The sequence below is a fragment of the Perognathus longimembris genome, chromosome 1 (genome assembly GCF_023159225.1).
Source record: "Perognathus longimembris pacificus isolate PPM17 chromosome 1, ASM2315922v1, whole genome shotgun sequence".
In the NCBI taxonomy this organism is placed as follows: Eukaryota; Metazoa; Chordata; class Mammalia; order Rodentia; family Heteromyidae; genus Perognathus; species Perognathus longimembris.
In genome coordinates this window covers 103,591,697-103,607,150 of record NC_063161.1, presented here as the reverse complement: position 1 = coordinate 103,607,150, position 15,454 = coordinate 103,591,697, and the positions used below count along the sequence as shown (strand labels likewise).

The window sequence follows — 15,454 nt, the reverse complement described above, 5'->3', positions numbered from 1 at the left end:
CTACCTGACCTAGACAAGGGATGGAAAAACAGGTTGTAAGATATCACAAGAAATGTACACACTGCCCTACTATGTAACTGCACCCTCTTTGCACAACACCTTGTAAAAAAATTTATGTTCAATTAATTAAAAAAGATTTTAAAAATAAAAATAAATAAATAAGTACTTGGAAGGTGAAGGGGGCCCATACCTAACGGTCCTTGTCTCACATGAGTGCATGTGGGTAGGTGCAAGGCATTTGTCATTATTGCAGGAATGAATTTGAACTTTAGTTTGATTTAAACATTGCTTTTAGTATGATGCCAGCTATACAGAAAAGGGCTCTGGAGAGATGTCCATGGCAGCACACACCTGCCACTCTTCTTGCATTCTGGAGGCTCCAGGGAAGCCCATATTGCTTCATCAAACACAATCTTTAGGCCTTTCTTTCACTCCACATATTTGAAAGCCTTCAGATCACATTCCAACTTTTCAGCATTCTCTGGAGTGATAGGATTCTGTTTATTCTTGGCAAGTTTCTCAATAGTAGGGGGGTCATCTCTGAAATCAATCTGGGTCCCAAAGAGCAGGAAAGGAGTCTTTGGGCAGTGGTGAGCAACCTTAGGTACCCACTGTACTTTCACATTTTTAAATGAAGATGAAGAGACAGACTAGAAATACATCTGTTTGTGGATAACTCAGTGGTTGAAGTCTGTCATAATCTTCTTGCCCAGCAGTATTGAAAAGTCCAAGAGTATACGGCGCTCCACCAAGCGTAACTGTGACTGCATAGTTGTCAAAAAACAATTGCTACATGTTCAGATAGAAACTTATTTGTTGTGTGAGATATCAGGAGATATGTTTTACCAACAGCACCATCACTCACAACAACACATTTAATTGTCTGCATGTCAGAAATAGTTTTGAATCTACTTTCAAGAATCCAGATTTGATCATGACTTCTGCTTCTCCACTGGGCTACTTATTTATTTCTGTTTCTTCTGGAGCTTAAACTCAGGGCTTGGGTACTGTCCCTGAATTTTTTTTTTCTCAAGGCTAGAACTCTACCACTTTAGCCACTGCTCCACTTTTCACTTTTTGATAGTTTATAGGAGATAAAGCTCTCACAGATTTTCCTGTCTGGAATTGGCTTTGAACTGCTGTGCCATACTCAGAGCTCATCCTCCTGAGTAGCTGAGATTATAGGCTTGTAAAACTGCTATATCTTGTCCTTAGAGTTGTGCAGTAGAAAGCTGGAGGCAGTGATAGGTGGGGGTAGGAAAGTATCAATGCTGTCAGGTGGAATGAGACATAGTAATTCAGCAAGTACTGAAAGCAAAGTGTTTGAAAGCTGTATTAACTCAAGATAGTTGACTCTATTCTTCTAAGTTTCCAAAATAAAAGCTTTCAACATGCCATAAGCAGGCTGAGGGTAAAATAGTTCCCATACTACGAGAAGCCAATGAAAAGTGGCCTAGATTGTCAAGTTGATTAAAGTCGGGTTTTTGTTCAAACTTTCAAAGCAAACATTTGTGTATGGACATTTAGTGAGAGGTCCCTGTGTGAAAGCAACATAGTAGAGTAAATGTAGTAGAAATTACGAAGTGAGTCAGGACAAATCATGCTTTAGAGTGTTTCCAAGGCCTGAAATTTAGTGCCAAGGGTGTTTGTTTTTCTTTGTCAGCTAGCATAAATGCACTTTCTCTTATGAAAATAGAGTACAGGAGCTCTCCATCTCCTTTCCTGCTCGTTGGGACCCAAATTGATTTCAGGAGCTCTGTAAAGCTCTCAGAGACCCCAGATAGAATCTCTCTGTTCATCCCCCTCAAAATACCATGGACATAATTAAATGGAATTAAAATGGTTTGGCTTTGGGCACCCTATGGCTTTTACAGATTGTATTTTTGTCTGCGGACAAACAGGCGTCTCTACCCTGCTTCAATGAATACTGTCATGCTCTGGGTCCTCACAGCCTCTTCCACAGGTCAAAATGTTTTGTAATGAATTTTTTCAGATGGACTAGACAGAAGTGTGCATAAAAATGAAATGAAGCTAGGCACCTATGGCTTATGACTGTAGTAATCCTATCTACTCAGCAGGCTGAGATCTGCCTAGCAGGCAGGGGCAGGGAACTTTTGTGAGACTGTTATCTCCAATTAAGCACTAAAACAGCCGGAAGTGACTCCAGTGGTAGAGTGCTAGCTTTGAGCACACAAAAGCTCATGGACAGCAGCACCCAGGCCCCGAGTTCAAGCTCCTGGACCTGCACACACAAAAAAGAATGAAACAGAAGCAAGCAAAGCACTTGGCCCAGTGTAAGACTTTGATTTAGGACAGATTATTCAGAGTGGGTGTTGCTTAAGTGCAAGGTGGCATGTAGTTAACTCTGGAAAGCTGAGTGGTCGCGTCCCACAGTCTGGTTTTAAGGAAGGATGACAACTAAGGTTCCTTGAGGGGGCGTGGCATGGAGTGTGAGCTCTGGTCCCAACCTGGGCAGCACATGCGCTGGGGGGGGCGGGGGGGGGCACGCTAATGCACTCATTGCGGTTCCAACTGATCCAGACGTCGGTTGCTGACCTGCTGGGGAATATGTGCAGATGCAAGCATGGCAGACGTTGCCCCAACGGTCGGTGGTGACTACCGTGGCGACCAGAGTCAGTTATCTAAAAAAGAAAAAGAAAAAAAAGGTAATGGGAATTCAGGCACCGACTCGTTCCTACGCACTACTGCGCTGCTCCAGGTTCCCTGCCCTTGGGCCATCGGTGAGGTGCACGCTGCCCTGGGCGACTCGGTACCCTGCGGGGTCTGGTCTGGTATTTGACAGAGCGTCTCAGGTATTCTTGGGCTGCCCTCATTGTCATGTGAAGTCTCTGGCCTTGAAGTGAGTGGTGGAGGCTGATAAGGAACCTGCAATCATTTAGTTGTAGGATACCTTTAGTTTCCCTTACACCCTGAATAATGCAGAAGCTTGGGGGAAACGTGTGTGTATGCGTGTGAGTGCGTGTGTGTGTGTGTGTGTGTGTGTGTGTGTGTGTGTGAATGGGTGCATGCCAATACTGGGAATTAAACTCAGGACGAGGTCACCTCCACTTGGCTTTTTCACTCAAGGCGGGTGCTCTGTCCTTTGAGGGACACTTCCAGGCTTTTGGCTGCTGCAAACTACAACCCTCAGATCTTGGCCTCTGAGTAGCTAGGATTACAGGCATGAACCATCAGCACTTAAGAAACATACATTATTGAGTTCGAAATAAATAAATAAAAGAGCTCATATCACTGCAAAATGGTCGGAGTCCTCATGGACCTTCTTGTGAAAGTTAGCAAAAATGTAGGGTTCAAATTTTACTATATTAGTAATGATGTTAGTACCTTTGCAGAATTTAATAATAGAGTTTCACTCAGACTGACTTCATATTATGCTCTGGCAAGAAGTCTGGAAAAATAAATAATGAATGAAAAGAATATCCAATAAAGGTGATTGTGTGCCTTGCTTTATTTTTGTCTGTCATAGGGCTTGAACTCAGAAGCTGGGCACTGTCCCTAAGCTCTTTTGCTCAACGTTAGTGCTCCTACCACTTTGAGTCACATTGCCACTTCTGGCTTGTTTGGAGCAGTTTATTTGAGATAAGAGTCTCAAGGACTTTCCTGCTGGGGCAGGCTTTGAACCATGATCTTCAGACCTCACCCTCCTGAGTAGCTAGGGTTACAGGCATGAGCCACCAGTGCCCTGCTCAATTGTGTATTTTATTCCATTGTATACAAGTCATCTCTTAGATGGGAAAAATTTAGTACATTTTCATACATGTGCACATTGGTAGTGTATCAAGGAGCCAGTGTATATATCTGATGAGTGAGGAATGATTGTGTGTGTGTGTGTGTGTGTATGTGTGTATGTGCCGGTACTTGAACTCAGGACCTGGGTGCTGTGTGCTGTGTGCTGGGTGCTGGGTGAGAGGGAAACAGGGGAAAAGCAAAGGAAGGGATGACATTGTCCGAAAAAAGAAACATACTCATTACTTGACTTATGAAGTGGTAGCCCCTTGTATGCACCTTAATTATAGTAAAATTATTTTTGAAGTGTAGGGGTGATTGTTACATAAAAATATCATGTAACTTGGGCTGTGAATGTGGCTTAGTGGTAGAGTGCTTGCCTAGCATGCATGAAGCCCTGGGTTTGATTCCTCAGTACCACATAAACAAAAAAAGCTGGATGTGGTGCTGTGGTTCAAGTGGTAGAGTGCTATTCTTGAGCAAAGGAAGCTCAGGAACAGTGACCAGGCCCCAAGTTCAAGCCCCAGGACTGACACTCTCTCTCTCTCTCTCTCTCTCTCTCTCTCTCTCTCTCTGTATATGTATGTATGTATATATATATACACATATGTGTGTATACATGATATAACTAACTCATTACCTGACTTATGTAATTGTAACCCTGTTGTATATCATCTTTACAATGAGAATTTTAAAATAAATTATGTATGCTGTGCTTGGCCTATGAGCATTGTAATAATGAGAGGGCATGGATGGTTTGCTGTATATGTTTTGAGGCCTCAGCTGAAAAATTATATTTATACTTAAAAATTATTTTCACTTTATTTTAAATAATAATAATATATGTACTTGCCTGTGTGGATGATTGGTATCTGTGTAGATTTGGGGTTTAGAGGAGTTTGTACTATGTTTGCAGTGTGAGGCTCAAAGGTATTTGCAGTTGGCAGTTGGGGTTGTCTTTGCAATTTGGATTTTCCCTTATCAATTTTGAGTTTGTGAGAGTGTCAGGGTGGATATAGAAGAACATGTTCTGTGCCTACGTGCTATGTTAAGGACGTGTGTGGGTTTGAAATTTAGTTATTATTGTGGGGGAAATACTGGAGGATTATTTGTGTTTTCATGACCTGCTAGACACTTGTTTCTGTGCTTTTCATGATTTATGCCTGTCAGCATAGACATAAGGAACACTGTTTAGGAACAACAGATCTATGACTAATTGGTGACTTACAAAATGCTATGCAATTTTGTGTGGAGTTTATATGCTTCTACATATGGAAGATAGAGGAAGTTATTTTCTTGGGGGTATGGGATCTTGTGTATATAAATACAATAAGATTGTATGTATTATTATGAATATATTATCATATTCTGTATGTTTGCCTAGTAGTTTGTTGTTTGTTGAGTATTACATGTCCATTGAATTGTTGTTTACTAGTACACCTTGTGCATAAGCATATTATATTTCTTTTTCTTTTTATCATTTCCCTTCCTTTTATTTCTTGGTGTTGAGAAATAAATTCAGGGTTTAATGAATTGTAGATAAAATCATTGTGTATGTGTATCTTTCAGGTGTAGATTCATGAGTTTTGTGAATGTATATGGTTGTGGTGTGTTTGTGGTTTGAATATAGAAAAGACACAGGTATTTTTAAAATTTGTTCTGGATTAGAATGCTAGAAGACCTCAGTTGCTTGCACTTGTGATCCCTATGTGTATATTTTGTCTTGTATAGCTAATAAATATAGGTTGTAAATGTCTATATGTGTATTTGAGTTCACAAAACACACGAGTGTGCATTCTATAATGTGAGGGATTCATTGTGTATGTCTAGAAATAAACTAGGCTTTGCATTCAGGAATTATGAAGTATTGGGTATTGGGATTGTGGGATTTTATATGTCTTTGGGGAGGGGATTACTCATGGAAAAATTGTTTGTATACTAGTCATTATGTAATAGAGTCTTATGGGATTTTCCTGTTCTTATTGGGGAAGTATGGTGTGTATGTGTGTGTGTGTGTGTGTGTGTGTGTGTGTGTGTGTGCATTTTTTGTAATGTTGTATATCAATTCATAGTTGCAGCAATGACATGTTAATATTAGGGATGAATAGGATTTTTTTCTTTTTTTGGCCAGTCCTGGGCCTTGGACTCAGGGCCTGAGCACTGTCCCTGGCTTCTTTTTGCTCAAGGCTAGCACTCTGCCTCTTGAGCCACAGCGCCACTTCTGGCCATTTTCTGTATATGTGGTGCTGGGGAATTGAACCCAGGGCCTCATGTATACGAGGCAAGCTCTCTTGCCACTAGGCCATATCCCCAGCCCCTAGGATTTTTTTCTTAAAAGTTGTATTTGAGTCAGGGGCTGCTGGCTCACGCCTATAATCCTAGCTACTCAGGAGGCTGAGATCTGAAGATCACAGTTAAAGAAGCCAGCCGGGACAGGTAAGTCCATGAGACTCTTATCTCCAATTAATCCCCAGAAAACCAGAAGTAGTGCTGTGGCTCAAAGTGATAGTGTGCTAGCTTTGAGCTAAAGAGCTCAGGGATAGTGCCTAGGACCATAGTTCAAGCCCCACGACTGACAGAAAAATTGTATGCGCACATTCAGGAACTGTGAGGTATGTGTGTTCTGTAGGTAGGTAGGTGCTATGGTTTTGTGTATATATTTGGGGTGAGAGTAGAATTTGTTACTCTAGGAGTCTATGGATTTTATACACATATTCATATGAAAGGGCATGAGTCTTGGGAGCTAGTAGGTGTTAGACAATGTGCTCATCTACCAGTTCAGAGTTCAATGGTATCAGGTTGGGCACAGACATTAGTTAAGCTGGGATAGTTTTACTTAGTAAACCTAAAAGTCAAGACTTTCTTGCCTCCCTCAGAGTATGTGTTATTAAGTAGTTATTAGCACACATGCTGTGTGTGTTTAGCACATGTGATCAGGCAACTGTATGAAGTAAGAATGTACAGATAACAATGAGTGCAGATATTGGAGATATACCTAAATTGTCACTGGAACATCAGGTGCTATAGGCCCTTGTGTGTATATATATTCAACATGGTATTGGTGAACTTTTCTTCACTTTTAAGTAGGTTAGCTAATTCTCTTTATCTTTTCTTTCTTTCTTTTTTAGGTCAGAGGCCAGGACTCGAACTCGGTACCTGATGTATTTGCTCATTGGCTAGTGCTCTACCAACTGAGCTGTGCCGCCCCAGGTTAGTTAATTCTTTATGGCCAAGGGGATCTTCACAAATGCTGGGTTCAGGAAGGTGGATATTTCTTGAACATTTGTGTGGTCCTGGAATCTAGATGTCAGCATGGCTGGGTATGGTGTACAGAGAGCTGTGGGGAGAGCTTTCATGGCTGTGTTGTCTGCAAGATGGGGTGCTGTCCATGGATCTGTTGTGTTTCCTTGCCAGTAGGTCAGATGAGCCAAGTCTTTTATCTTGTAGAACTCATGAGAATCATGAGGTGATCAGCGGGTTGGAAGTGACATTTTCATCAGTGGCTTTGGATATGTTGGAAGCCTGTAGAACCTCTGTGTCCACTACTATCTCACCTACCCCCCTGGGATATTAGGTAGGTCAAGTATGTCTGTAATTCTGAACCAACATATCTTTGAGGAAGACTGAGCTTTCAACATTAGGGAAGATGTCCATGGGTCTTTGATGTTGAAAGCATGTTGGTTTCTCTTACAAAGATCATGTTTTGAAGAATTTTTTTTTTTTTTGCCAGTCCTGGGCCTTGGACTCAGGGCCTGAGCACTGTCCCTGGCTTTTTGTTCTAGGATAGCACTCTACCACTTGAGCCACAGTGCCACTTCTGGCTTTTTCTATATAGATGTGGTGCTGAGGAATTGAAGCCAGGGCTTCATGCATGCTAGGCAAGCACTCTACCGCTAAGCCACATTCCCAGCACCTGAAGAAATATTTTCTATTCTCTGAATGCTTGGGGGTAATTCTAGCTCTGGGAGTTTATGTCAGCTTCATGATTCTCTATAGGGTAGTACAATTATCTTAATTGTCTCCATTTCATTGTGTAGTTGCTCCACAAGAGGGAACTTTCCCTATCTTGGTGGCCATCAATTGGCCACACAACGTTTGTTATCTCCTTGGTTTCTGATTGTGGCTTTTTATGACATATATCCATGGATCTAGGAGCTTGGTATAGAGGCTGAGGTAAGCTTGGTCTTTGTGAAAGAAGTAAAAGGAGCGAGTCAGGAGACTTGGATACCCTATTATGTGTAGGATCTCAAGTGTTTCACAAAGCTTGTATGTGAATGGCCTCATCCCCAGCCAATGGTAGCTGGTAGAATAATTTCAAAGGTAGTTTTAATGCCAAGAGTTTAGGTAATCAGAAGTTACCTTCAAAAGGGATAGTGTGATTCCAGACTTTCTGTCTGTGTTTTGTAGATGCTGAGAGGTGTTTGTTGTGTTGTTTCTTTTTTAACCACATGTACTTGACTATGATAAACATACCTGACAAAGGCTCGAACAAGCTCAAATACAACAGACCAAGTGACTATGGACTGAGCCCTCAGAATCTATGAGCCCAAATTAGTATTTCCTTCTTTTAAGATGTTTGTCCCAGGTGTGTGTTTTTGTTTTTGTTTTTGTTTTTGTTTTTAAATAACAGTGAAGCTAAAACAGAAAAGTCAGGACAAATTCTATAGCGTTGGAAATAGAGCTTAATGAAGTGATCCTGTGGGAACTCAGAAGAGCAGAATGCTGATATGAATGTGGACAGTAAAGACTGTACTCATGAGACTTCAGATAGAAATAAACACTATTGAGTATTGAACTCGGTGCTTCTCATGTTCCATACTGACATTGAACTTGTATACATTTTGTCCATATGCTGAGACTATGTGAGGCCCAGTTTAAAGAGGACAGACTAAATTGGCCTGTCAGTACATTATTCATGGTTTAACAGGAATATGGCTAGATGCTTTTAGCAAGAGCCGTATAGCAAAATACCACTTGAGTATCACCCTCACTTCTGGCATTTTGCTGGTTAATTGGAGATAAGAATCTCTTGGATTTTCTTGCCTGGACTGGCTTTGAATCGCAACCCTCAGATCTTGACTTCCCAAGTAGCTAGGATTCCAGGTGTGAGTCACCAGTTCCTGGTCATGATTCACTTTTAAAAAAATTAAATATTTTAGTAGTTGTACAAAGGTTTTTCAATGCAACATTATTTTTTGGTCAGTCCTGGGGCTTGAACTCAGGGCCTAGGTACTGTCCTTGAGCTTTTCTGCTCAAGGCTAGCATTCTAACACTTTGAGCCACAGTGCTACTTCTGGTTTTCTGGTGGTTAATTGGAGATAAGTCTCATTGCCTTTCCTGCCAGGGCTGGCTTTGAACTGTGATCCTCAGATTTCAGCCTTCTTAGTAGTTAGGATTTATAGGCATGAGCCACCAGCGCCTGGCTTAGGCTCCTTTATCAAAAGTTAAACATAGATGGGCTTGAACTCATGTCATAGACACTGTCCTTGAGGGTTTTTTGCTCAATTCTAGCACTCTACTACTTGAGGCACAGCTCCACTTCCTGCTGTTTCAGTAGATAAAGGTCTCATGACTTTTCTGCCCTGGCTGTCTTTGAAATGTGGTCCTCAGGTTCTAGCCTTCTGGGTAGCTAGGATTACAGGCTTGCCACTGGTGCTCCCTCCCCACCCCCCTTGTATCTTTAATCTCTAGAATCAGTAAGATTTTTAAATTTCTGTACCTTCTTTTGAGTTCTTTTTATTTGACTCATTTCATTTAGATGTTCATATGTGTCTACTTCGAACAGACACTCTCAGCAATCTTCCCCAGAGCTCAGAGCCAGGAGAACCTCTTGGAAATCTGAGTAAAAATAAAAGGATAGCTATCAAAAGGCATCCACAAGAGCTGGTCTCTCCTGGTCACTGCCAGAGAGCGTGGCACCTTCATGAATGGGGGAAGAGTCCTTGCTAGGGTTGTCAGCTACCCAGGAACCTGTAGCTTCTTCCCCTAGAACAAGGCAGAGAATGAGGCAATGGTAGAAAAGTTGAAGATGAGAAACCACCACTCCTACTAGATGTGTGGGGGTCATGTAATGGTGTGCACACAGTGACCTCTTAAGTAGGTGAGGCCTTGTGAGAAGGTTATGAACAAGATCACAATGAGAGTCCAGTGTGCCTGCTCCACAAGCCATGGACAGATGTGCACTGTAGATCCTGATATCTCCAGATGTTTCCCTCATCATCATCCTCATTCCTGTACAGCCCAGACTCCTGCTCAGCTGTTCTGAAGACATGAGCCAACCACATTCTATTTACTCTGCCATAAAAACAAAACTTTAAATCCTTTAAATTCCTCTCCATTTAGGTTCACTGCACCTTCTCCTCATTCTCCCTACTCCTACTGTCCTCCCTCCCCTTTCCTTTGCCACCACAGGAACCCCCGGATTAGCACTGGACAAGGAGGGCCCTTTGTGTGGTGGGTGGCAGCATGCAGTCCCAGTGAAATCTGATTCAGGCCCCAACTTTTAAGTTCAAGACACCTAGAGGCAGCTTGTCAACCCCATTGTCTTCAATGTTTTTTCTTCTTTCTCTTCTTCTCCTGACCTTCCAATGCTTCACTCTTTCTCTTCCAAGGCAGTGAGGGTTGAACCAGCCCCAAAGCCAAGTCCTGCTTTGCAGACCCCTCAAGGCAAGGCCCTGGGTGGGATTGCTTTACCAGGATGCATGAGGCTCCAATGGAAGCCCTTTTCTTGGACTTGGCAAGTGGAGGAGGACCCACGCTTTGGCATCGTCTCTTGGGCAACAAAGGCCTGAGGGATTGGTGTCCAGAGCAGAGGAAAATGGTGGAGGGTCTGGGGCTCTGTGATATTCCCCAGGGTAGGAGACTGTACTCAGAGCCCAGCAAGGAAGTCAGGCTGGGGATACCGTCCTTGTCCACCCTCCTATTCCCTGCTAGCTTGCAGGGAGTCCCAGCGGAAGACTTTCCCACGGGATTCACTGCATCTCCAGAACCCAGATGCTGGGGCTGGGATCCATGTCCATGAGGAGAAGCAGTGGGCAGGGTGGCTCCCACTGAAGGAGACCCCTGATCCCCCTGGAGGAGAACAGCAGCGTCAGACATCAGCTGCTCTGTACTGGTGCCACCATGGCTCTGATCATCATTGGAAATGATTTGCAGAGTGCTGGTATCTCCACTGACTCCTTGTTGGTGGCTCTGGTCATTTCTAGCTGCTCCTTGGCACATGGCCAACTCAGAAACACCTGAGGCTACTCTGGGTATCCCAAGACATTTCTCCACTATCTGTTGGAGGAAATGAAGAGTTACTGACTTTACATATGCCTGTAATACAGAGGCCCAAAGTAGAGAGAGCAACTGAGGTGTCACCTCTCTTGGTTGCAGAGACACATACTTCCTACCGAGTCTCTTTCCAGCTCTGCATGCTCAGCTCCTCCCTGGCTCTCCTGTCCTCTTCCTTCTTTTCCACATCCACATCTACCATGAGGAATAACCTCAAAAGCCATGACTCTCCAGCAGCCCAAGGCTAGGTTCCCTTCCTTTCAGTTGTGCTGCCTTTCTTCCCCATCCTGACCTACCTGCCTACAGTCCTTCCTGTTCAGTCCTTCTTCCTGTTCTAGCTCCTCAATTAGGGCCACTCGATCTAGTCCTGGTTTGGAGGAAAGCAATCCTTCCAGGAATGTGGGGTGAATGATGGCCTCCACCTGGGAACTGAAGGAAGTGAGTGTCAGTGTGTGTAGAAAGAGACAGAGAAGACAGGAAGGAATGAATGACCTCTCCAACCTGATCCATAGCACAGTTGTTAAATATTAACACACATACACACACACACACACACACACACACACACACACACACACACACACACACCCTCAGCGAATCAAGCTTCATTCCAAAGGCCAGGGAAGCTGGCAGACAGCAGGGCTGGAGATGGAGCCCACATTTGCCATGAAACCCTCCTGTTGAGCAGAGCTGGTGAATGAAGCTCAGGAGCTCTAGGTCTGACCATATTTCTTTCTCTTCCTACTATTGCTCCATTCCTCCTCTTTTTCCTCTTCCTCCTCCTCCTCCTCCTCCTCCTCCTCCTCCTCCTCCTCCTCCTCCTCTTCCTCCTCCTCCTCCTTCTCTTCCTCTTCTTCCTCCTTTTCTTTCTGTCTAATTATTCCTGCTTTCTCTTCTGAGGCTTTGAGGGACCAATCAGGCCCAAAGTCAAGTCCTGTTTTCCAGACTGTTCAAGGCAAGGCCCTGGGTGGTAATTATTTGTCACAGTGAGCTAGTCTCTAACATGATCTTGTTTCTCCAATTTGACAGGTGGAAGGGAATCCAGGCTGTGGCTTTTCCTCTTGGAAAACAAGTCTGGGTACTTGGTTTCCAGAGCAGAGGAGGATGGTGGAGGATCCGGAGCTCTGTGACATACCCCCAGGACAGGAGATGGTACTGAGAGCAAGAAGGCAAGGCTGGAGAGGCCTTCCTTGTTCACATTCCTCTCACTTATTAGCTTGCATGGAATACCATCAGAAGAGTGTTCTCTGGGACCCACTGCATCTCTGAACCACAGGCGCTGAGGGTGGATTCCATGTCCATGGAGAAAACCAGTGGACAAGGTGGCTCCCAGGGATGGAGACCCTGGAAGACAGCAGCATTGTTAGGCAGCAGCAATTCAGCATCTGTGACACTGTGCATCTGGCTGTTAAAGGAAATTACTTTTGTTCTTTGTAGGGGTCCATGGTCATCTCTGTCTGCAAGTTGGCAGGTGGCCAACTTAGAAGCACTTGAGGCTACTCTAGGTGCACCAGGACTAAAGGGTATGTCAACACCTCATTTCTCTTTTGAGACCATGAGATGTTTCTTTACTACCAGTTGGATGAAATGAACTGGATTTACATCCTGAGGGAGGAGGGCCAAAGGGGAGGACAACTGGAGCTGTCACCTCTCTAGGTTTCAGAGACAGAGACTTGTGCTTGCCCTCCTCTTCCTTCCTCCTCCCCTCTCCCCACTGTGTATCTCTCCAGATGTGCATACTCAGACACTTTCTGGCTATCCTGTTCCTTTCTTTCTTATCCACATCCCCATCTACTGTGAGGAATAACCTCAAAGTCCATGACTCTCTCCTTGGTGTGCTGCTGTTAATTCCTCTTCCTGATACACCTGGTAACTCTTTTTGCTCTGCTTACCTGGGCAGAGCTTCCTGCTCTAGCTCCTCACTTAGGTCTAATATACCCATGTCTGATTTTGAGGAAAGTAATTCTTCCATAAATCTGGGATGTATGATGGCCCCCACTTGGGACAAAAAGGAAGCAATTGTAAAAGTAGACAAAAAGAAGCAATCTATGCCAAGGGGATTTTAAGAAGAAATAGGAAGAAATGACTTCCCAAAACTGTTCCACAAGGACTATTATTAAATCATCTTTGTCTCTCTGTCTCCCTCCCTCCTTCCCTCCCTCCCTCCCTTCCTCCTTCCTTCCATCTCTCTCTCTAAGATAAGGAATGAGACTTAACTCCAAGGGCCAGGGAATCTGGCAGACACCAGGGCCAGAGATGTAGCCTATATTTGCCATGAAATCCTTCTAGGAGCAGAGCTTGTCAATGAGCCTCAGGAGTTCTGGGTCTGAGCAGACATTATTGACCTCCTGTTGTTGCTCCATTCCTTCCTCTTTGGATGTGCCCTCAGACTTGTGAGTGGACAATTCTGGAAGGTCCTCCAGCCAGGTCATGATGGCCACATACTCCTTCACGACTTCAGGTGGTATCTCCTCAGGTGCCTTGATCTCTGATGGCTTCTGGCCTGTGGGTGCTGATGGTTGGGTAGAATGAGCCTTCAGGTCAGTCTTGCTGGAGTTGCACTCTAGGAATAAGGAAAACAAGACAATGTATGGACAGGGAAACCTACATTCTTATCTACTGCTAAGGAGAACAGAGTACAGCAAAGCTACCCTGACAGAGACACTGCAAGATGTGGAACATATAGGGTAGACATGTAGGACAACAGATAGAAACACCAATATTCCAGGTGCTCTTAATACCCAGACTCTGGGTCCTGGGAGAGGTAAGTGAGGAGAGGAGTTACTGCTATAGCCAGAATAATAGCCTTAAGGCCAAGGGCTCTGGAAGCCCTAGGATCTACTGAGTGTTCTGCTTGTAACAACATATGTCCCATTCTGAAAACCAGGTCTAGAATATGAGATACTTCCTTCCTCAACTCATCCTTCATCTCCCATTGTCATTGGGTTCCATGGTGAGGGTGTTCTACCTAGCTACTGGTATTCCCAAGGAATGTGGGCCTGGGAGGATCTTGCTTCAAGGATGGAGTGGAAACTCTGAAATTATAGCAGTAGTTCCTTGGATTCCCTTCTAAGCCTCACACTCCATGAACCTGGGATGAAGGAGGCACAGAATAAGCTGAGAAAAAGGCCAGCTCTATCCCCAGACCAGTTATGAAGAAAGGACTGTGGTGTTGAGTAGGACTCTGAAGTAGGCTTGTCAAGTCTCAAGAGGTTGCTCATCCAGAACAGAACCACAGATTGATACTACCACATGTCTTCCAAGACTTACAGGAAATCAAGTTTGGTCCAGGTGACACAGGAAGAATCCTTAGTGGCACCTTTCTGGTCTATCTTTTCCCTACTCATAATCAAAAGGAGAGCTGACTTTCAGTTTGTCAGGGATATTATTGGTAACAAAGCACATCCGGGGTCTTGATGAGATTCAGGGATCCTGGGAATATAAAGTCTAGACTGATGATCTGAGCAACAGGGCCCAGGGGAGGTTAGGACAAAGTGAAATGTAAGCTGAAAGGATTGGCCTCTATATGTGAGGGCTAGTTTGTTTACTTTGCTGTCATATGGTTTGCTTGCTTGCTTGCTTGGGTGAAGGGAAATAGGAAAAACAGTAAGAGTAGAGGTCTGATCAAGATCTTCCCCTTCTCATATACTTCTGGGACATCAGGTTAAAAGTGTGCTATTTTCATGAGCATAGGTGGTCTCCACAATGTCAAGAGTCATGAGCTTCTGGGGAGGTGTGCACCAAATGGCTAGAGAAACATTTTTTCCTTTGCACAGCTCTCAGTTTTGGAAGTGACCTCTTGTTGGTGGATTCCTCCTCCCCAAGTGACATACCACCTCCTGGCAGGGGTGGACTAGACATGATTGAGGCAAGAGTATGAGAGGATCAACCCAAAGCCTGATCTGCACTCCAGGTAGACTCTGTCACTTCCTGAACAGAAAGGTGTTGGGGCCAAAGGGCTCTGTTACTATCCTTACCCTTCCTGGCAGTGTGAGCAATAAGCCCCACTATGCTTATGTGTGCAATCTCTTGTCTTCATCCACCACAATGCCCTTGGTCCAAGATCCCTGACACACTTGGATACAACCTTGTGGTAGTTCATGTGCTCATAGTTGCTTATGCATTCCCATTCCTGAAGGCCTCTACATAGGCTCTTGTCACAGTCCACAAGGGACTTTCAATTCCCAGCTGACCCAATTCAATATAGGCCTTTCTCCTCATTTCCCAATGTCACCACCCAGCTATAGAACATCAACCTCAAGAGGAGCATTGGACTTTCCGATGTTCCTGTAAGTGTATTATTGTGTATCATGGATGGAATGATTCATTCCCAGCCTCAATCTCCACAGGGAAGTTATTTGGAGAAGGATCTTGGGGCTCAGCCTCGTGTTAAAGAAAGTGATGGAGGTCAAGCTACAGAAGGGTACAGTGC

The 15,454-nt window shown here is 44.1% G+C and overlaps 1 pseudogene; it reads right to left on the bottom strand.

Moving 5' to 3' along the window:
- Window positions 1-278: 278 nt before the first annotated feature.
- LOC125352497 lies at window positions 279-889 on the bottom strand (annotated as a pseudogene).
- Between the last annotated feature and the right edge of the window lie 14,565 nt (window positions 890-15,454).